The following is a 23663-nucleotide window of genomic DNA, read 5'->3' as shown; positions in this document are numbered from 1 at the left end:
CCTCAAATGCGTGTACCTGGTGTAGGGGTGCGTAGTGAACATCGCCACTGGGGAGACAAAGGCGGCCGGGCGTGGTGAGCCTGGGTCGGTGTGGGCGGTGCTCTGTGTCGATGCCCCCCCCTAGCTTCCCCGTGTGTCTACTACGCATCCCCATCCCCCCCCCCCTAGGTCCGCTCGGCTTTAAATGAGTACCTGGTGCGGCATCTGTGGGCGGGCGTGGGCCTTAATAGGTGCTCCCTAACAGAACGTTCCCTAATCAGTCGGTTTAAAGGCTATAAGGGGGTTCTTTGTATATTGAGAGAGATTTAGGGGAGGCTGATGGTTTTGTCGGTGCGTCTCTCCCCCCCCCCCCTTTTAGTCCAAACCTCGCTGTGTTGCAATTCTTGTACACCCACTGACAACCACCATGTGTCATTATTAGCAACATTGTGATAGTTGTGGCGGTGTTGTTTCGGGCTCTGGTGATGTTGGCAGCAGTGGTTGATGATAATGATGAAGAGGTTGTGATGATGGTCTTCGGTCTGATGGTAATTGGGAGTGGTGGTGTCGTTTTACCCACGGTCATTTTAACTCGGACGGTGGTGGTGGTGGTGATAATTGTAAGAATGGTGATAGTGATAATATTGCTGATTGGTTTATGCTGGTAATGGTTATACAGCCATGGTGATAGTGATATAGTAGTTATGATAGTAATGTTGATTATTTATGTTGATAGTGGTGGTTACGATATGACCGTGATTATATCGTAGAACGTAATAGTACAATGATGCTTGTAATGGTATTTGCAATGATATGATGGTAGGGATGATTCAGAAGGTGTGATGGTGATTGTTATGATGTTTATGGTGATTGTGAATGGTTCTGATGTTATGCTGCCTGGGTTTGATGTGATGGTTATGGTAATGATTTATATTATATGACAGTGGCGTGATGGAGTGGTAACAATCCTAATGGGGAGTGGAAGTGATGCTTACAATGACACATACTGCTGATGATGAATACCACGCTATTGGTCATCAGATGATTATGGTCCTGGTGAAAGTTTAGGTGATATGATGGTTGTGGATAATGATTATACACAGTTACAATTATATAATGATTGTGATGTCTGCCACGATGTGGTCGTGGATATATGACGATGTGATCGTGATGGTTCTTATAATGGTAATAATGATGGTTAATATGGTGATGGTGGTGATGGTGGCTCTGAGCAGATGTGACAGTGTTGTGAAAAGAGCAACGGTAAAGATGGTGGTGACATTGGTGCTGTTGTTCAAGAGATGGAAATGGTTATGATGGCAATGGTGGTGGTGCTGTTGGTGGTTGTGGACTGAGCCCATTGTCTTGCCCTCTGGTGTGAGTGGCGTTCCCACGCTACTGAGACGGCAAATGTCTAACATCCTCGTGTTCTCCTCGACTCAACAGCAACGAGCCACGCCAGTGTTGGGTAGCCGTTATGATGGAGCTGAAAGGGGCAACACACACACTACCATCTTTGTTTATTAAACGCGTAAATCGCACTTCTCACTCGAGATAAGGCTGCGCAGTATTTGCTGAACTGGGCAATGCGTGGATGCAGTCACGCATTTATTCCGCTGTTTAATGCACACGCACACGCGAATGCAACATTCTATTAAATTACATAGCAGGGGAGATTTCGTTGGGAAACGCATCATTTGCAACATTTGCATCATGCACGTGCTTGTATCATTTGTGATAGCGTGCGCACAAGATTTTCATCATCACAACACACACACACTACACTTTAGCAAACAACACCTTTGCAACATATTTTTATTCTGCATAGCATCCGCATTTGAAATCCCCGCTTGCATGCACACAGCGGCCCTTGCTGATGCCAGACAACGCAGCAACAACGCAGTTGATACAAAAGGTGCGTGGCACCAAGCACAAATCGCTACGGTAGGGAATCGATTTGACGTATTTTGACAGAGCACACACACACACACGTGGAGCACACACACATGGTATTGTATTTTAGACAGTCGGTTACTGCGCACAAGCAGAAGCAAATATCATCCGTGCAGTTTTGCTCGAGCTATTGGATAAATATGCTTAGAAATTAGTTGAATGGCCACCAAACAACCACCACCATCACGTCTGTCCGCCTTTGTTTCCCCCCACAACAGCCATCGGTGTTGTAATTTATTTAAAGCGGGGGGTGACCTATATGGGAGAGCTCATTATTGGCCTAGCTAGATGCCACCATGTGACATTGAAGAACATTGGTGGGGGATTTGATCCCGGGCCACACCAGGAATCGTAGCATATTCTGCAAAACAACTGCTCCACCGCACAAAGACAAAGATCACCCGCATAGCTCTAACCAGATTGTTGGGGCAAGTGCTGTTAGTGAGCACCTATGAAGGCCGGCAACCCATCCCCACGAGGGGATGGGTGGCTAGCACCACGCCCGGCCGCCTTTGTCTCCCAAGTGGCGATGATTTTATGCACCGCACCAGGTACTCATTTGAGGCCGAGTCGACCCTGGGGAGACCCAGGACTGGTTCAAATAATCGTCACCGGTATTGGCCGTGAGCGGGCATCGAACTTGGGTCACCGGGTTCGTAGCAAAACGCGCTACCACTCCCCGCGCTCTACCGCACACAAACTCACACAAGCATACCCGCATCATTAGTTACCTCTTCACACGCTTGCAAAATTGGTAACCAATACAAGACAAAGATCCCCCGTATAGCCTTGATCTTCCCAGTGGCAATGTTTACACACTGCAGCAGGTACACACACTCACACAGACGTATTTGCAGCATTGCTCTCGGTTCACCTTCTTAGCTGCAGTGTTTCTGGCATGGCTGCCTGTCATGAGCAAATGTGGTTTGTGCGTTCAATAGGTATTGTATGCCTTGATGTGGGCCTATGTAGGTTTGATATGAGTACAGAAATACCCAGATGTACGTCTCCCCTCTTTTACGTCGTTTCACAAATACGTCGTCGCTTTAATGCTGCTACCTGATTTGCATCATCTCGACACACTCACGTCGCTGGCAGCATCGTCCGTCCTTTCTCGTTATCCGTCGCCTCTCAGCCTTCGCCTCCCCCCCTACCCTCTGAATCGCTTTGATTCACGTCGTTTTGTTATTGGTCGTCGCACATTTCAGGAACGTATCCCCGACGTTAACCGGGGTTTTTGCTGTACTATGTAATCCCAACACAGCACATCAAAAACAAGGATTGTTGTTTGAAGAAATAAAAAGCAGGTATGAATATCCTGTACAGTTGTTTCAACAAATGCTCATAAAAGCGGCCAAACTTTTCCCACGGTGCTGCCCGGTGAGAAGCAGCGTCACTGGCAGTGTGTGTGAGATGCTATAGGTGCTCGTTAACAGTACTTGCCCCAAAAGTCTGTTAAGGCTACACGGGGAATCTTTGTTTGGAGAGTTGTGAGGAGCGGTAGTGCAGTGGTTAGCATGCTGCGGGACGAAAGTGGTGACCCGAGTTCGATTCTCGCTCACGGACAACACCAGTGACGATTGCCTAAACCGGTCCTGGGCCTCCCCTATATCGATTCAGTAACTGGTGTCGTGTGTAATTATCGCCACTAGGGAGACAAAGGCGGTCGGGCGTGATGCAGGCCACCCACCCACATCCACGCATCCTGCCTTTCATAGGTGCTCGCTAACATCACTTGTCCCAACAGTCTGTTAAGGGGTCTTTTTTGCTGTGCAGAGTGGAATGGTGAAGATGGACTGAAGCATGCTGTCCTACCCTCTGGGTCTGCCTACAGATGATCGCCGTCTAGCTCTGGGGGAAAGTCGAGGCCAATTTGCAGAATACCCTAATACTATTGCACATTACATAACCACGGGTGTTAATGCCATTGGTCGGAACACTAGTTTTGATTCAATGGTATGTCAATTGCAGTACTATATTCGATGTTTTCGTAGTGACGCCAATACGAATGCCCATTATGATTGCAGTAATTGTAAGAAAGAGCATGAGAGATTTGTTCGGTAAAAACTATGTCGCGAAAATTGTAACTTTTTACAAATCTGGGATTTGATTTGACTACGAGCAAAGAAGGCGTTAAAGGTTATTCAAGCACTCGCTTCACAGGAGGTAGTGCACTGTTTTTGATGCACAGTTTATATTTGTTTAAACAGAGATGAGCTTTACAATGCATTCATTCCTCATCAATAACTTTGGCAAATGTACATTGCATAAACAGAGCAATGCAGTGTACTATTAAAACGACTGTGTTTCACAACATACAGTTGATCACATCTCTTTATCTCTGTGTACGGTTGTGTGGCATGACACGTGCTGTGATATTAATCTACAACGTGTATTGTGTGTATTGCTGCTGGATCGCAAGTGCGGTGATATGCAATTCGACAATAGATAAACAGACGTGGACCTGAATCGCCTCTTCAAAGTGAAATGCTCTCGCATTTGAGTTCACCAGCCTGTGAAGGTCATCTTGCACAAAGTGGTTTTGCGGTGGGATTTATTTAAGGTGACACGTGTTTGACCCGTTTCCACTGAGTTGTTGAAAGGACTGGCCCCTTTAATGCGGTCATGAGACTCAAAAGATAAAACAAACCTCGTCGACAGTTTTCCTGCTTTTGAAGAAATGCTTTGCGAAAACACTGCTCCAGAAACCCCTTCGAGGCTGAAGGACCCAAAACGAGATTTGAATGTATCTTCACGTGGTGAAACAAGAACCCTCATGAACAGACAACCCTGTTTTTATTTTAGAATGCACAAATCCACCAAGACGGTACATGAAATGTGTTGTACCACGCTGCTGTACTGTGCTGAATGAGCCCCCTTCGTGTCCGTGGGTAGCTCTTGCGTGCAACATCAGGAAACTCGACACAATTTGTTTTAGCAAGCCACAATCTCCCGGTGAAAGTCAAAAGAAGTCTAGAGTTTGCCTGCTTAAACAAATGCTGCTGAAAAACTCTGGCCCAGGAAGGCCACGCACTGATGGACCAACCATTTAGACCCTTTTCTGTCCGCTCAAACATTCTTCAGAATATTGTACACGTACAGTGTATAGCGCACACTGGTATGTGTGGCTTATAGCTATGTAGATACAGGCGTAGCCCAGAAATGTCTTGCTCACGCCACTGCTGGCAGAAGGGCATCCACCAGAGGGAGTTTTAGGGAGCCCCTCTAGAGGGCATTTTGGTAGAGGTGGAAGTACCCACGATGTACCCCACTACATACGATTTGCCACTCAACTAACTGTGGTGTACCTGTTTACCCTTTCCCGCTCCGATGGCGTGCGTGTACGTCATCACTTTCTCTTCTGATTCCGTTCCTTTGACATACGTGTAAGTCGTCCGAATGAGCACTGTAAAAAAAACTAAAATAAAATAACTTTATCGGTAATGAGGCTCCCACGAGGCCTTGCGGGAGGGCGTGTGAAACAGTTTGGCGCCGGCTATCGTAGAGTGCGGTCATGTCATTACAGTTCTCAGCGGTGAGTACAATGTCTTTAAAAACAACGGCACTACGCCTCTAAATAAAATGAACGCTAACCACTTGCGCGTTCCGAGATTCAGTGGCAAACGGGACACCCACCCTGCGACTTGCAGATGTCTCGGAATGGGTTATTAGATGGGTGGACAGAGGTGGGAGGGACGGTTTAAGAAATTTGCCTCCTTTTTTCACCTGCTGCTGGGTGGGATTGGGACCGGTGACCTCTGGATTGCAAGTTCAGTGTGCTAACCTGTACAACGCGGCTGTATATCCCGGTGGTTTACGTAACAGCACATTAATTAATTCGGAGGTGGCCGGGGGGGGGACACAGCGGTAGGTGCACGTGAGATTCCTGGTTTGTGCTTTGGCAGCCACCCATAGATTAAACTGGTATTTCAAATGTAGCGAGATCATCATGGACTCAGCCTGGAGTTTTAAAAAGTAAGTTGTTGCTTTCACTTAAGTTGGCTTCTTTACAGGGCCCCAAGAATTAAAAAAGGCTGTTTACAAGCAATGAACATTCTTTTCAAGGAATGTGAAGAGTGCCCCTCGTGAATAAAGAGGCTTAAGGAAGTAAGTTTAGATGCACTTCTGTGACATTATCTCAGAGGGCCATTCTCTGATGCAAGATGATGCACTCTGCATACTGCGAGCATTCCAAATGGTTATTTATCCTCCTCGTGACGTGACGACAAGAGCGCAGTTGAAATATATTTAATTTTTACTGGGGGAAAAAGCAATGCTTAGAAGAAAATAAAAAAAAGCGTTCGTTTTTGTTTTACTGAGATAGAGGTGAGGTTACGGCCCCTCCCGCCCCCAATCACACTACCAGACGACCCTCGTGTCAAACCTGGCACCCTGCTGCATCGCTGAAGCGTGGTCTCAGAACGGTCACCTTTCTCTTTAGCTGCCTGTCAAACCGGTCACCGCGTGTGGGCTGTTGTAACGCCCTCGTGGTGTTTTACGTGCACCCTATGCTGATTTATCCGATTGGCAGGGTAATTAATCAGAGAACAAAGGAGGCTTTATTGGTTCCGTCCACAATCAATGGATGTGGCATCTCTAATCGATGCCTTTGTTTGGACCACTGTGAGAGCCCATCGACTCGTTAAGATAGCATGTTCCATTTCTTAACGGGGAACGGCGGAAGACGCAAGGCCAGGGGTTCGGGGCGCAAAAAATATTTGTGCGTAAATAATTTTCCACCACCGACTTGGGAGCGCGGATAAAGATTACCGCCACTCAAGGCTTTGATTGAGCGTGTTCCCTAATGTAGGCAATTGTCTCATTTCCTTACACAGCTGCCCACTCCCGATGACTCCCCTCGCAGTGATATCACTCCTCAAGCGTGGTATCATCACTGCCTGATGTGCCACGGCAGCATACATGAACACAGTGGCTGTGCCATGTGGTGGTGGTGGTTGGTGTGGCTGTTCGCGTTGCTTCTTGGCACGCTATATCAGTGCCCTGGTGAGGGCGTGTAAGCCATTTTTAACATTGCAATTTGAATGTCAGCTGTGTTATGTTTTAACGTGACAGCTTTAAGTGAGTATTTAGAATATAAATGTGGCCAGGTGGCTCGAGAGGCAAATGACCGCTGTGAGATTGACAGCACTATGAGATCCTGGGTTCAAATGTATACAGCCACCCGCGATTAAACCAGATGCTCAAGGGTATCGACTTAATGGAGTTGCTCGCTTCAGCTTTGTCTACAATTGATTGTGGAATGAAAATGACTTTTACTTTGTATTTTTTGACTCAATTTGGGAGCACCCTGTAATGCTGGATAAGAGCGGTCCACTGCAGTGACGAGTATAGTGTTTGTGCTTTTGTCACCTTGTGAGGCATGGCATGATCTGACATTCTACTTGCTGTTATTGTTGAAGGCGAAGGTTTACCACTCCATGGCATGATGCAATTAGCACGATTGGAATATAATTCATGATACTACAATACAAAAAACATTAACATGAAATCATTAAGAAACACGAATCACAATTAATTTTTTCTTCTATATACTGTAGTAAGATGCAAATTTAAGAATGCTCTCATGAAATAAATTTTATAATATGGCAAAATATTTAACCCCACTTTGGTTTGTCCTCAACCCTCCTCAAGCCATGGGTTTCCAAACACACTCTAAAGTGACACATGTCTTTTCTCTGTGGTAACGCGTTAAGCGTGTGCAATTTCACGAGACCATCTTTCAGGCCACTTGAATGGGCACAGCAGGGGGACATCTTGTGGCGCGATTCCAGCCAATAAAAAGTTATAAACCGAAGCAATTCATGATTATAATGCCCCCCCACCCTGGCTCGTGTGCGTGAACTGTAGTCACAAACCACAGACCATAGAACTTTGATGGGTCCATTTAAAATGTGTTTATTTACACATTGTGGCTCATTGGCAACAAACAACACAAATAGAACACACGACTGTTCCCCATGAAAGTGACTGCATCACTATAGGGTAAATTTCGATATCAAGCTTTCGTGACTTTACCGAAAGAACCAAGAAGACACTATAGGGTATTCGAGTAATTATTACAATGCAGTGTATTGTATTCCTCGTGAAACAACAAATAGCGGTTCTTTGTTAATCAGCTGCTGGGTGAAAGCATTGATCACGGGGGGGGGGGGTTCATCACACTGGGGGTAGTTGTTGGTTTTGGCGCAATGGGGTGCCCCGGTTGAGAGATTATTCGCCACTCATGTTAGCCATGGCCAGGAATCAAAATTTCGGTTAACCCCCTTTGTTTTTACTGCGTCGTTGCTATAAACCACTGTGCCACGTTAACCCCATTACCTCTCGTCTGTGCCAACGTATGTGAGGACTGTGCTCTCTGCTGTACCGCGTTCAATGAGGCCGCTGCGAGGCTGCATTGTGCCAACGTCTCTGAGCAGATGTTGTTTTTCACCGGTCATGACGCGCTGGCGGCTGATGAAGGAAAATCTGACGATGCCACTAACAACATCAACTCATAGTAGTAGGTTTTTACCCTTTTAAATTGGTACTAAACTGACACCTTTATTCAAGGCATCATGTTTGCAATAACCACAACACAAGTACTCAAAAAAGCAAACAAAAAGAATCAACTCTGATAATGATAATAATATGCACTGTCCTTGAAGTTGATTGGTCCACACCCGAGACGGCTTTCTTTAGAGCCTAGTCCCCATTGGTGTTGGACCAGATGACACCAGAATGCGTACAACTCAAACACAGTGCAATATCAGAGTATTGAGAGCTCGGGGTAAGCATTTACACTATGAGATCTCTTTTACCAGTGGCAAAATATAGTAGTAGGTTTTTACCCTTTTAAACTGGTACAAAACTGACACCTTTATTCAAGGCATCATGTTTGCAATAACCACGACACAAGTAGTCAAAAAAGCAAACAAAAAGAAGCAAATCTGATAATGATCAACTTCAAGGACAGTGCATATTATTATCATTATCAGAGTTGCTTCTTTTTGTTTGCTTTTTTGACTACTTGTGTTGCGCTCAAAATAAATAGAAGTATTCAAGATCTTGTATCAGGAATATCCTATCGTCTGGTACACTGCAAAGACAACGTAATCCTCTAGGATCTATCTCTTTACATTCGGCACTGCATAAACTCACGTACTGATCTATATGCAATGGCCTGTAGTATCACTTCATAATAAATACCTTATACTTAATTGTTATTTATACAAGCTAATGTGTAGTACGATTTGTGCGCATGTGTGTGTGTATTTGTAGCACCTATTTTGATGCTGATAGTACAAATGAAATATAATGAATGGGAAAATTGTTCAACTATGTCTGTGCGTTCTCTGTCAGTGGTTAATTAGATGGGAGAAGTGGAGCCAGCTTCTGTGTGCTTGCAGATTAATGACCTACAGTATTTAGTTGCAATTTAAAAGGCTAAAGATAGGGGCACATGCATTTAATCATTTCTACAATGCTTTAAAGTTTAACTTGCGAGCTGTGTTTCATTATGTCTTTATTACAGCTTACTTATCGCCAGTAGTTGCCAATAACCCGTCGTGACATGCGATAGCGATCAATAAATGTCCTTTGCCTAAGCAGTTGAGTGCCCATTAAGATGCATTACTGTTGGAAGTAGACTTGAATACCATCTGGTCATTTATGGATACATTCTGCATGCTGTATATTTACAACAGGATAATAGGAATATGCTGTTTAATGGTTTGATGTATAGTATCCATGTTTGTGATCCATACGTCAAAACAGGTACGACGCTGTATGGCAGGTGTTTATCACACGGTGTGTTTCATTCAGTAGCTTTAATCGTGGAATGTTTCATGCATAATGGGATTCACGCTGCAGATTCATAGTATTATCTGCTATTTTTTGTTTGTGGATAAGTGGTAGAAATTTGCCGGCAACATCTTGGATAATGTTCGTCCCCCACATTGCTATTTATAATTGGAGATCTACTTTTTGACCAAATTGCACGGAATGCACCAGGTCTCTTGAGATCTTGGAAGCAAAGCAGGTTAGATCCTGGATAGTGCTTGGATGGGTGACTGCCATACACAAACACTGCAGGATCAAGTCGTAGACACCACTTCCAAATTGTACTCTACGTCTATTCTCTCATGGTCTAGGACTTAACGATGTCATCAGCCCACACTGCTCAGCGTGGTGAGGTATGGTCAAAACCCCCCACCACTCGTGCGGCGTGGGGAGGCATTCATCCAGCAGTAGATGTACATAGTACAGGAATGTATTAGCATCCATGCCAGTGGTTGGCAAACTGCGGCCGCGGGCTGCATGTGTCCCCTGGTGCCCCTCGTGGTGGCCTGGTCTCAGTGGGTCTCGGGTTGATGTATTGGGTCACGGTTAGTGGACAAGCACAATGTCAAGCTTGTGGGCCACTGGGGTGAAGGAGGGCCCCTTATGTGGCCCACTAACTCGTCTGGGTTGCCCATCACTGATCTATGCTCCATTTTAGTCAATAGCAAAAAAGAACACTGCAGTCCATTGCATAGTCCTTGGATGGCGCAGAGCCTGTTGACACCTGAAATAATATTGTAGTGCCACCTTGTAGCATAGGTGTTAGGAACAATTCTTCACACTGTTTATAAAAAATTATATTATGCCACTTATTTTTTTAAAAACAATGCCACGTTCTATTTAAATTACACACTTGAGAACAAAGTGATCCAATCTCGTTTGTCCCCATGAAAGTATTTTTCCCCATGTTTTGTGATCAAACGATCGCCAGCATACATTACTTTTCCCATGCAGTGCACATTAGATAAGAAGACGATAAACACACGATCATCAATGGTGAATGGGAAGACATGAGGAGGTATTGCAGATTTACTTGACCAAATGCAATGGCATCGAGTAAAGGGAAATCCCAATTACTGCATTAAAGCAGTGAAAATTATCCATATATTCACCTATTCATAGTTATTTTTTCCTTGGATTGTTAATATAGCTGATCATATTACAGTACTGTGGAGTAGAACTCCTCATGCACGGCTCCGATTATTTGCAGAAGCTATAACTCCTTTTATGCTTGGTCTATTTTTCATGTTATCCACCCACGGTTATATATGGTCTCTCCCATCCTGCATTGTTGTTATATATGCAAGACGAAGAATGGCTTCCTTAGCCACACATTTTTTTGCAGATAGGTGGAATGTCGTGACAAATTTATCCGAATACCCATCGGTTATCCGCAACATCGATTCACGGATAAGCGGAGTAAACTCGAAGATAACATCACGGATAATAGAGTCTGCAATGTTCATCACCCACATTGCTGCGGTTAAGAGGAGTGTTGTGTTACTCTACTTTCCTAACTATCAAACATCCCCCCCATACAATATGAATCTCAAACATTTTAACATTGCAAAGCAAAACCCAAAAATGATTTTACTTCGCTAAAAAAAAATGTGTTATAAAGGCCTTTAACAGTAAGCACACTTACATAACGCTTCTCAAAAAAACCTCTCTGCTGACCTCGCCTGAATTCCTGCCCGGAAAGGTGCGTCTTTCCCGGGTCAGTAACTAGGCCACGGGGGGTGGGGACTGGTGGGGAGGGGGGCGATTTGCCGTTTGTACTGTTCTGACCACTGGAATTTTTAAAACTTGGATATGTTGTCGTTTCGTAGCTCTATAGTTTGCAGCCCATTCCCTTGTTTATTGTGGTTGGCACTAATGAGAACACAGTCTTGGAAAACGTAATTCCAGTTTACTGAAATTGAAGGTGCTAATTAGTTTTTTCTGCCATGGACAGGACCCATTTTCCGTGGAAGCTCGTACACAATGCAGACCCTATTATTTGTGTGCACTGCATATGTGCTGAGATTCAATGAAATTGCCTTAAAGATGAATTGCTTTAAATGTCGTGGAGTAGCGTTAGGCAAATCGTGTGAAGAAAAAACCTCAGCCACAGTGATTGTCGCATGGATCGGTGCCATTATCCTTCGGCGTCCTTGAGAGACGGTGGTGAGAATTCCACATTCGTATGGCAGTGGCCAGTCTCCCTACAACACAGCTGCGTTTGAGACGGAACAAAAAAAATCAGCTTCGGCACTGTACCGTCACACGCATTGAACATGAAAAAAACACTCCTCAATGTGCAGCGTACTGAGAGCTCCACACAATCGGAGGTGGCAACAGGAAACGGTGCAGTGATTTTGGGAGCATCCTGTCTGTCAGACCGTTAAACACTGTATTCTGGAAGCTTCACTCACAACACACACAACACACACGTTCCCATGTCCTCTACACACGTAGACGCACACACACACAGACATCAGCAGGTCACCTTGCACACAAACACCCACAAACCCATGTCCTCTCAATGCATGCCATTCCCCCACCCAAAGAAAAACAAAGATCCTGTATGACCTTGAGCAGACTTGGGGGGCAAACGCTGTTGGCGAGCAGCAACTATGAAGGTCGGCACGGCACACGAGGGGGGTGGGTGGCCAGCAACCACGCCCGGCCGCCTTTGTCTCCCCCAGTGGCAATGTTACCACACCGCACCAGGTACTCATTTGAGGCCGAGTCGACCTAAGGGAAGAGGCCCAGGACCGGGTCGCCAGGGTTCGTAGCGCAGCTACCGCTCTCATACCCACCTATACACTCAGAAACTTCACTCTGTGCCTCTAACACAACCTCCCTGTGGCCCCACAACGAATACGCACCAAGAGGGCCCCATGTCTCCACACACAAACACACCAATGTGCTCCTGAGACACCCGCCACACACGACATACACTTGGTAGGCGTGTGCCCAGTCAACATGGATACGTTGGGCTATTGTTGGGCCAATGCTTTCTGACCACATGCCAACTTTTGGCCCAAATTTGCACGTTTGTAATAGTTTTTTTGTTGGGTTAGATCGCGTAAATACATAAATAATAATAGTTCAATTTGTAACGCGCGCAAATTTGCAGATGTAGTGGCCGCAACTCAGAGGCGCAGAGTCAAGCTCAGAGTCGCTCAAAAGCATGATTGTAGAGGTGAGTTTTTAAGTCTCTCTTGAAGGAGGCGATTGAGGTGATGCTGCGAATGTGCAGAGGGATATCGTTCCAGAATGTTGGGGCTGCCACCGAGAAGCGGCGCATAGACATGACCATCCTGGATCTTGGTATCAATATACAAACACAGACATAATTTCAACCGTGATGATGGTTACAAACTGAGTAATCATTGGAAAGATGTGATTAACCATGCAAAAAAGATTTAACTACACTTATTTGCCAATCTTATTTGACAGACAACCATTACTGTTAACCATGTTTAGTGGTGGTCTTCTTGTTACAGGTTGAGTCACAAACCGCACCTCTCCATAACAAAGGCTCAGCCTTTGTTATGCAGTCTATTCTTAGTCTCAAACCTCACCTTACCATATTAATAATAAGTATGCGGCCCTTGCCCCACCACCTTCCCCAACCATTATATAAACGCAGTGGTAACTCCTGCAATCTCTCATTTACTTGATACAGCTGTCGTGGCTGTGACGGTACCACCTGAAGACGGAAGCTTGTGTTGCCTCCGAAACGTCTATTGTTTGTTGCGTTTTTTTTACCTTTGTACAATTTCCATATTGTGATACTCGTGGCGACGTCAGTACGAGTAATTTGCATAAAGTTTGCGTGAATCATGAATAATTGATTGCAGCTATTTAATGATTCAAAGCGCGCATCGTAAGCATACGAATCGAATTTAATAAACTGAATCGATGCATTGTTCCATGCCTCGCCCTTAATCTCATCCGTTAAAAAAATCAGTAGAACTCCTCATATCCGCAGTGATATGGGGGATGAATATAATTTATCCTCTAATCCGTGATATTACCAGCAATCCGCTCCGCTAATCTGCAAACACTTGCAGATGATAGAATACATTTTACCGGTGAACTCCACTAGTCTGGAGTCGTGATGTAATTTGCCAAAGTGCAGGCAAGGAAAAAGGCCGGTTCAAGATCAGCGGATAACCATCGTCCACCTGTCCGCAAAAAAATGCGGATTATAGGAAGAACGTTTAGCAACCTACTGACACGCACTGTGTTTTCAACACAGCGTGCATACTGCACGTGCATGGGCAGCGCGCTGGCAGCAGAAGGGTTAAATTACCATTTTAAACGATGACATTTCCATGCTTTGGAATGGAAATTTGTATGCATGGATGTTGAACTTCTTGCACACCGTACGTAGCTACCCGTGCTAATCTGAGGTGCGGGGAGGGGGAAAGGACAAGAACTAAACACAAAAAGCAGTTCTAAAGCAGTGAGTTTTCAATCTAGATTTAAAAGTGGAGAGCTCCAATGGCTTCCTAAACACATTCCTGCGGAGGGAGCTGGTAGGAACGTTCGGTTGCTCGGTCAATGGCCAGGGTCAACGGCGGCGTGGTTTATTCCGCAAATACTGTACGACTGTGATGGCGGGCACAAGCCGGCGTGAGTCGGTTAAACGTTGAGTTTTATAAGGGCACCACGGGGTGACCAGCCCCTCCCCACCCAGCCCCACCACTCCCACCCCCCACCCGGCCCCACCCTCCCCACCCTCCCCTCCCCACCCAGCCCCTCCCTCCCCACCCAGCCCCTCCCTGCACGACGGATGGACGGACACAATAATCCCCTATGAGTTGGTGTAACCAGGAGGTTCCTACCAGTATAAATGTAATGGACTGCGGTGCAGTGCATTGCAAAAGATGAAATTAGCATAGGCATGACCACATGGGCACGACTTCCAGAGCGAAGGGTGTTTAAATGTCCCTTTTAAAAGGGCTCCTTGACAATACATCAATCGGATCAATACCGTACCACCTCCTGTACGCCCACCACCCCTCCATCTCATTTTCTCTCTCTACCACGAGGCAATCTTACGTCACGTGCAGGTGCCACCTCTTTGCAGAGTCCTTCATTTGCCTCCCAGGCTCAATATTTCTCTTTCTGCCACCGTGGCGTAGCATCCCCCACCCCCTGGCAATACTGCAGTCCTCTGCTGCCATAGAAGTGCTTGCGTTGCTATGGCCTGGCAGTCCCCCAAGAGGTGGTTGTACCCTGGCCCTGTTGGAGCCATACCAGGGCTCCTTTAGCTGTTTTCCTGCAAACGTGGTCTGCGCTTGGAGACCGGCATCACAGTCCAACTTTTTATACATTCGCTTTGCCAAGGGGATAATTATCAACGTGTGGGTAATCCTTCTGGGAGAAAACAATGGAGGATGATTTATTTAATATGCAGTGTCAAATGATGTATTTTTTCCCTTAAATGTAATTTCTCAGTGCATTGCAACAAGTCAAGTCTTCTTTTTTTAAATAAAGTAACTGCACTGCCGTGGCGTTAGCGCTCTGTGCAATCCAGAGGTCGCCGGTGGTTTAATTCGATCTCCCAGTGTGGCAGTTGGGACATCTGGAAAATGTCTGAAATCACTGCCACCTCTGTCCACACCCAGCACTATATAAATTGGTTCACCCACATTTGGTCCAAAGGCAGGTCACGTGTGGTAAAGGGTGGGTACCCCCTCCTCGTCCAAGATGCCTTGGCCAGGGTGAAAGAGCGGGCAAAAATACTCGAGTGGAGATGCTTTCGCCAGCAGTGGCGTGAGTGAGAATTTGCAGGGCTGTACCTCTACCTTTTTACTCTACTTAATTCCACATCAATACTGTAGTACTATATGAGCGTATGTTGAATTTCTTTCTCACCGAACGTAGCCAACTGTGCTAATCAGACTGTATAAGGTATGGGTGGGATTGCAGATGGTTGTTTAAAAATTCACATTTAGTGTGGGTGGTTATGTATTTTTAGTTATTTCATAAAAAAACAATAACAGCTTTAAAAACTGGGAATGGTATGAATTCAAAAGCTTTATCACAATTACAGTGCAACAACATGCGGCAGTGTGAACGCTCTCCATTGTGTGCTGTATGTTAAATTCATGCTCTGATGAACACATTTTTGCTCCCATGTTATTGGAGAAACCACATTCGTTACTCTATTAAAGCAATCCCACTTGGAACATCGTTGGTTTCTTGAGATCCCCAGCTACATCCCCATGAGTGTAGCTGTTCATCTGTTCCTGGGCTGGATTGTAACATTGGTGAGATGCCCTGCCCCATTTCCAGTGGTTTTATTTACAGCCCTGTAATTGTTATGCCTAGAATTAATGTGTCCACTGCAATCGTTTCTTGGTTGTGAATTATTTCGAACGAGGATTCATTCCACGGTTATTTACATGCTCAGGAGCTCCTGTCGTGGTATCACGGTTCGCAATCTGAACCTGAAATTCAGAGGTTGCCGGTTCGATTCCATCTTTGGTGCGGCAGTTGAGACAATGGGGCAAGTTTATTAAAATCCCTCTCTGTTCAGCCAGCAGTATAAGCGGGTACAGTCCACTGTCGACGTGCAGGTTGTGTGTGTGTGGTGGGATGAATTTTGGGTACTCCCTCCCACCTCTTCCAAGACGTCCAGGAAGTGTGGAAAAGTAGGCCAAGGATTTTTCTCCGAGTCCAGTTTTTCCGCATTTAGAATCAACACGCGTTTAGAGTATTTGGCTGCTATGAATTTCCACGTGATAAGCCACTTAGTTTAAATAAAACATTGTTTCGTTTTTAGTTTACATAGTTCACACGCTGTAACCCATGGTATAACATTGCAAAGTGTTTGCAACACAAGCCGTCTGCTTTGCACGAATGTAGCCATGGCATTTCTTCGATAAATTATCCAACGTGGGCGATCGAGAATGAACGCGTCCTTTGCAAGCACCTCCCGGAAATAATGTTGACAATAAATATGAATCTGCAAACTTTTATTTACACTGGACGAATCTTGATTTGAAGCTTTCGTGACTGTAGGAATCCATACTCATTGGTTCTTTCGGTAAAGTCACGTAGGTAGAAGAAAAAATAATAGATCACGACGTTTCGATCGCAACACAAGCAATCGTCATGATGCGGCCGGGTACGGGTAGGCCGTGAGTCACTGGTGAGTCATCGTTTGCCACTCATTTCGGGTACGGGTACGGGTACCCATTTGCGACCCTGGTGCGGCCGGGTATGGGTACGGGTAAAGAATCAAAACCCGTTTGCGACCTCTGCTTGGAAGGCACCGTGACGGTGTAGGCAGGTCGCTGTGTAACGATCAAGTTCATTAATTGGCCGAGCTCAGATTTTTGTGGATTTAAATAAAACCCAAGAAGATTGCTCGGAATTTAAGAACTTTAAAAAAAGTCAACAAAAAAACCTCTGCAAGTTCTACATTGTACTGTATTTTGGAATGCAGTATTGTTAAGCACTGATGTAATGGATGTGCTATGTAGCTGATGACCGGAGTTCAGTCGGAAAAAAGTCAACAGATGCTTCAGTCTACACTCTGCGGATTAAGATTTTTCATTAGCTACAGTGCTGTGCTTGGTTCCTTCACGGATTACTTATCTCAATCCCAAGAGGGGAGTTTTGGTGCTTCTAGTTGGGGTTTGGAGCTAACCATCCCAAATAAAATACTTATTTCCTACCAGTGTCAGCGTGGTGGACAAAAAACAAGGTTCCCTTCATTATAAAGTTTTTCACGCCATTTGTAAGAAAGACATTGTTGTGAACCTCAAAGGCGGCGGTATCTCACCTCGTTAATAGAGAAATATAAATCCCTTTTATTTTATTGCGGCAGGAATGTTGAGTTGTCAGGTCCGTATTGGCAAGAATACATAATACTCCGGCCTCCCGTGCCGGTGCAGCGTGTCTCTCGAGTCCTTTATTGTTGATTCTTTTTGCGCGGGAGATGCCACATTACATTTCGCGTGTCCTTGCAGGAAGAATGCAACGTGAACCACTCTGCCCTTTGCAAGGCCCACAAGGCCAGCTGCGAGTTGTCGGAAAGGTTGTGGGGAGGGGGGTGGGTTTGAACCTCGAGCTCAGTGGCGAGTGCTTTTGGCCAGCGACTCGATTCTGCCGGCCTCCACCGTCGTTGTCAACACAGTTTTTTCATTTTTTTTTATTTCTTCAGCAGATTGTGGATTTGGTTGTGCGGCGCCCTCGTAGTGCGAGGCTATTTCGTCCGGGGGATTGGTGTTGGTCGTGATTTCTTGCTTTACAGAGTGGGCCACGCGGAGGCCACCATCTTCCACTCCAATGATGTAAAATGCTTACCCATGACTGTTCTGTAATGATTTAATTCACACACACATACCCTGTTCTACATGACTGCATAGTACCCGTGAGACCATGCATGATATACTGCACGCTTATTATCCATTCATTTGTCCACATGTACAGTGGCGATCAGTCCCCAGAAGCTAAGCGGGGTTGACCCTGGATAGTGCTTGGATGAGCGACCACCACGTACAAAATAACAGGCGCTGTAGGTGTTGTCAGAAATAGGGGGCACTGCAGAAAACTCGACTGTTGTTCTGCACTGCCCCCCCACCAGCACCAGCACCATCGTGCACTTGACCAGTGTGGTGAAGTATGGTCAAATAAACCTTCACGACCCCCATGGCCTGGGGAGGCCCTCATCCAGCAGTGGATTGATGAATGGCCTGTACACGGACAGGAGTGCAACTGTCCTGCAGCCCCATGAAACTGTTTCATGGAACATGACCGAACATTCTGTACCGTCGCACCTCCCATTAGCCACAGTTGGATACGTACGGTGTGAAAGAAGTTCAACATACTTATGTCCAAAACCGTGAAAAAATATGTATTTTGTTGTGTCAACTTTGTGCAGTGGATGCAGATGTGATTGTATTCGGCTTCAAAACAAACTCGGACACACTAATTTGGCAAGGTTTTTGGAAAATGAGATATGCAGCACCATAAATGTAAACAACTTCATTTCCCCCCCCCCCCCACTAATCCGCATCGAATTGTGTTATTTTTTCTATTTTACAGTGTGCAGTAAAATGTTTTTATTTAGCCTATTCATTATTTATTATCTCTTGGGTTTTTCAATCATTCCCAAGTGGTAAAAAAGCAAAATAATCTAACCATCTTTAAAAATCACATCACGAGTTCAAAGGACAGTGACTGGGGGGGTTGCCCATTAAGATCCGTGTTGTGAATTGCACATTATAAACAATGATGACGGGCGATGGATAAGTCTCTATTGGGCTTGCTGCGTAGATAGATAGGACCGCTGCCTTGCTTTGTGACCACACAGACATCATGCTGGCTCCTGATGAGGGACGAAGCGCAGTGTGCCGCCGATACGGTAGCCTCATCAAAATGCTGCACGCCGCTGTCTCTCCGCCAGCCAGCGATAGAAACCCCCATTAATATTTTCGGTCGCGTCCCTTTTTTGTTGCTATCTACAAGCAACAGTTTCGGTGGTGGTGGTGGAGGGGGGGGGTTACAATTTAAATCCAAACCAGAATGCAATTGATGTCTGGCCCGAGTGCTTGTTTTAGCGTCGCCGCCGTTTTGCGAAGTGAAAATCTCTCCGGGTTGAGTTTGAGTTTGTGTAAACCCGTAGCCTCAATAACCTTCGTCCTCGCCTCTTTTCTCTGTGCGTGCGCCCCATCGTGCTGCCAACTGCTGCCCTTTGCCGATAAAATTCCCTTCAGGTCCATACTAATTGATTGATGCACTGTACTTGTATTTAATCAGGTCACGGACCAGTGGGACGTATTTATTAATTTGTTTACATTCTCAAGGGAGATGCATGTAACGACCACGGAATAATTATGAATTATTAAATATATACGGTATTTTGTGCATTTATTTGCCCCGTGGTAAAATAAAAAAATAATTCCCATTGCGCTTTGGGGATCATGGCATTCGGAATGCCTGCTTAGTGAGCAGTGTATCACCCTGTGTCGGGAAATGTGCCCATCTAGGGGACAAACTACGTGGATCCCGTTATATATGTGTTATATCCGTGCTATTTTACACCACTTATCTGCCAAGTTCACCTATAACGCCACGTGTTTTCATCACCAGAATTAGATATAACGCGATGAATGTATCAGGGAACACATTTTTACAACGCGGATGCGAATTGGATATAACGCGATTGAGCGAACAGAACTACGTCGCGCGAGTCGGAGTGAGCGGTTGTGTGGCTGCCTCCAGCATAGCATTGCACAACGCGGGATGCTTCGAGATGCTACCCATACATTCTCAATTTGAAGCTTTGTGACTGCAAGGATTCATACTCTTTGGTTTTTTTTTGGTAAAGTCACATAGGTAAAAAATAAAATAAATGAAAACAACTAAATTAAATCACGACGTCACTGTAGTAAGTGACTTTGGCTGTAACGGTTCTACTTGAAGACGGAAGCTTGTGTGATTTAATTTAGTTGTTTTCATTTATTTTATTTTATTTGCTACCCATATACCTCGGTCATTGTTCAGCCTGCAAACGCATCTCACGTGTTATCGCGGACTGTGCTTTACCCTATATTAATAATTATAACGCGATGTTTTCATAACGTGGTGTTCTTCAGGAACGCAACTGTAATAGCATTAATTTTCTACCAGACCTCTCTTATCCACAACAAATTCAGGGATAACAGGAGGACGCTGAAATGCTGCAAAGCTACGGTGCATAATGGGATGTGTTTGCAGACACCAGAAAGCCGTTTCAGAATAATCTCTGAGAATAGTCGTGAATAATATAATCATGGATAATGTCAAGAATAGAGGAGAGGTTAAATGGATGATACACGGACATCTTCTTGGTTCTTTCGGTAAAGTCACGTAGAAGGGAAGTAATAAAATAATAAAAATAAAACATAATAAAACAATTCTCACAATTCGTGAGAATTGTTTTATTATGTTTTATTTTTATTATTTATTATTTTATTACTTCCCTTCTACGTGACTTTACCGAAAGAACCAAGAAGATGAATCCCTGCAGTCACGAAAGCTTTAAATCGAAAGATACACGGACAGTTTTTTTTTTATATTTCCACACATAATCGGAGTTGCGGAAATTGGGCTGCGGGTAAGTGGATTTCGACCATACTTCTAAATTCATTTCACCACACCTCATCCACTTGTGGCAGTTTACCCTTGATGTATATTGCTGTGAAAATAGTGCTCATTGCATGGCAATCTTACCAACACTTTCAGTCTGCAAGAGTTGGGACGTGCTTGAATACGTCAAATTCAGCGTGATGGGTTACTTTGTGCAGCTGTTGGTGACAAGGTTGAGACCGTGGCATTGTTTGCATGCGAGCACCGGGTCCCACTGGCGGAGCCAGTGGGGGGCGGTGGGGTGGCACGTGCCCCCCCAATGATCCGATCGAAATCCCTAATTTCGATCGGATCATTGGGGTTTATTAGTAATAAATCGGCATTTTGCGACCCCCACTGCCACTGTGTAGCATATTATTACGTGCCAGAGACTCTGAGATGATAGGACAATAGTCTGAGTCCATAATTGGCAATAAGTAACGGCAAATCAGTTATAAGTGACTCAGAATTGTGCGCAGTTGTGTATACAGTACACGACTTCCCTGAAGGCATTCACCTTCAGCGAGCGCGATGCCGATCACACATTGTTCGAATTCGATCCTCGATCAATGGCTGCACCATCGCCGCACACGCGTTGAATAAAAAGCTAGGGACAAGTCCTTACTAACAACTCCTCTATCATTTTTAATTGCTGGAGGGGTTGCCCCCTCTACCTGAAAATCCTGGCTCCGCAATTGCCGGGTCCAGTCACGGGTTGCATCTTGGATTCAAAACCCGGGGTCTTAACAGTGCCAGCTCAGTGCCCTGGCAAAGTTTAGCCAACTTGCCCAACTTCACTGCCAGTTTATTTTTTATTTTTGTGACACTGTCCACCTGCGACACACAGCACACTCTTAACTCCCTGCATGAAGTGCTAACCAGCTGACCGATTATAACCGTGGATATCCCGAGTCTCTGTTAACCACTTGAGTGTCAGCCAGGAACTGATCATTTCATACTCATGTCTGTTAACAATATTACTCTGTCCAGGAATGCAGCAGTGACACCCAAGACTCTCTTGCAGGAAGTGTCTGAAACGGGATGAATATTTTATATGTGGGAGGAAACTAGAGTGCAGTGCTTGGAGAAAAGTCAGACGTCCTATAATAATAAAAATCCATACAGATTGGTCAGCAACCTACCTGCTTTACTGCAGTCTATTAAAACTGATCATTGTCAGCCCTTTCTCGTCAAGGAGCATAAACCGTCATCATGCGAACTCCGGTCATCCTCGAAGTGGCTTTTGGCTGGCCATCGAATGAAGATCGTCACCGCATCGCGCGCTTTCAAATGCGTTTCTGCGGCCATCTGGAATGCTCTTCCTTCGGATATTAGGAAGCCCACTGGAGCTATGCACTTTTAAATCTAGATTGAAAACTAATTTGTTTATAACTAGTTTTTGTGTTTATTTTGCCCTCCCGCACCTCCGATTATTACGGTTGGCTACATACTGTGCGAATGAATTTCAACATACATTCTTACTTGCTGGATGAAGGGCTCACCACGCTGTGTTGATTGTGGGGTAGTACGATCGCTCTTCAGCGTGCTCGCAGAGTGGATCTCGGACTGAGAATCGAACTCGGGTCGCCGAGTTCATGGCGCAGTGCGCTTTCGACCGCTAAACACTTCACCCCGTAATCTCTTGGCCACCGCTTACCTCTCGGGTTTGTGCGTCTCTCAAACTCGTGACGCTAAGCCGCGTGATCCACCAGCTTCTTGCCACAGCATGGGTGGATCCCAGGCGTGAGCTGCTACTCGTGTGAACGTTGTTTTCATTTGGACCCGCGCGTCTACTCGTCCGTCATTAGCGACACTCGTTTAATTGCGTTAGCATCCTCTCCAGTAGATGGGAAAATCAAAACAGTTATTGCCATCCTATGTTGTTCGATTGGGTAAATATATATAGCCAACATAGTGGCATGTAGCATAGCATCGACAAGGCTCGATTATTGCAACTCACTACACTACGGGAGGTCTGCCAAAGACTTTACCGAGCTGCAGTCTGTTCAAAATTCTTTGGCACGTGTCGTGACGGGGTACTGCAAGATTAAACCTTGTCCGTCCAGTGCTCGCTGAGCTGGATTGGCTTTTGGTTGCCCAACAAACTCATTATAAGGTCGCACTCGTGACACACGAAGTGCCTGCAGCAAATGAACCACAATACCTCGCTGATCTCGTCAAGGAGCATAAACCATCATGCGAACTCCGGTCATCCTTACAGTGGCTTTTGGCTGGGCATTGATCAAAGATGGCTACCGCTTTGCGCGCTTTCAGGTGCACTGCTGCGGCCATTTTAAATGCTTTTCCTTCCGATACTATGAAACCAGTGGAGCTATGCACTTTTAAATCTAGATTGAAAACTCATTTATTTAAAACAGCTTTTCATGTTTAGTTTGGTTGTCCTTCCCCCACTCCTCCGATTAGCAAAGTTGGTTACGTACGGTGTGAAAGAACCTTTACATACAAACAAATAGAGAAATGGTCGCAAGGCTCAGAGGATTATTCCTGATGTCACAGTACCGATATTGTGGATTTGACCCTGCGCAAGGCAACCGCGCGTTCACTCGAAGCCGAATGATCGTCTCAGTGCGGCCTACTGCTTACTTCACTTCAAGAATCGTACACATTTATCTTGGCACCACAGTTGGCGCCGATGTTCCTTTCAGCAGATGGGCACGACACAAATCACTTGATCAACCGCGCGGCTCAAGAGAACTGCCTTACAAGCTCCAGGAGGAAATCCTCCTGAAGGATGTTTGACGAAAGATTCGATT

At 45.3% G+C, this 23663-nt stretch overlaps 1 protein-coding gene across 2 annotated transcripts in view; it reads left to right on the top strand.

The window, feature by feature from the left end:
- CDK17 (cyclin dependent kinase 17) overlaps nt 1-23663 on the top strand; it is a 136527-nt gene that overhangs the window by 1206 nt on the left and 111658 nt on the right. The window lies entirely within an intron of this gene.

Source organism: Lampetra planeri, chromosome 11, assembly GCF_965212315.1.
Source record: "Lampetra planeri chromosome 11, kcLamPlan1.2.h2, whole genome shotgun sequence".
Classification (NCBI taxonomy): domain Eukaryota; kingdom Metazoa; phylum Chordata; class Hyperoartia; order Petromyzontiformes; family Petromyzontidae; genus Lampetra; species Lampetra planeri.
Note: the sequence above shows the minus strand (reverse complement) of the source record. Positions and strands in the feature narration are given on the sequence as shown.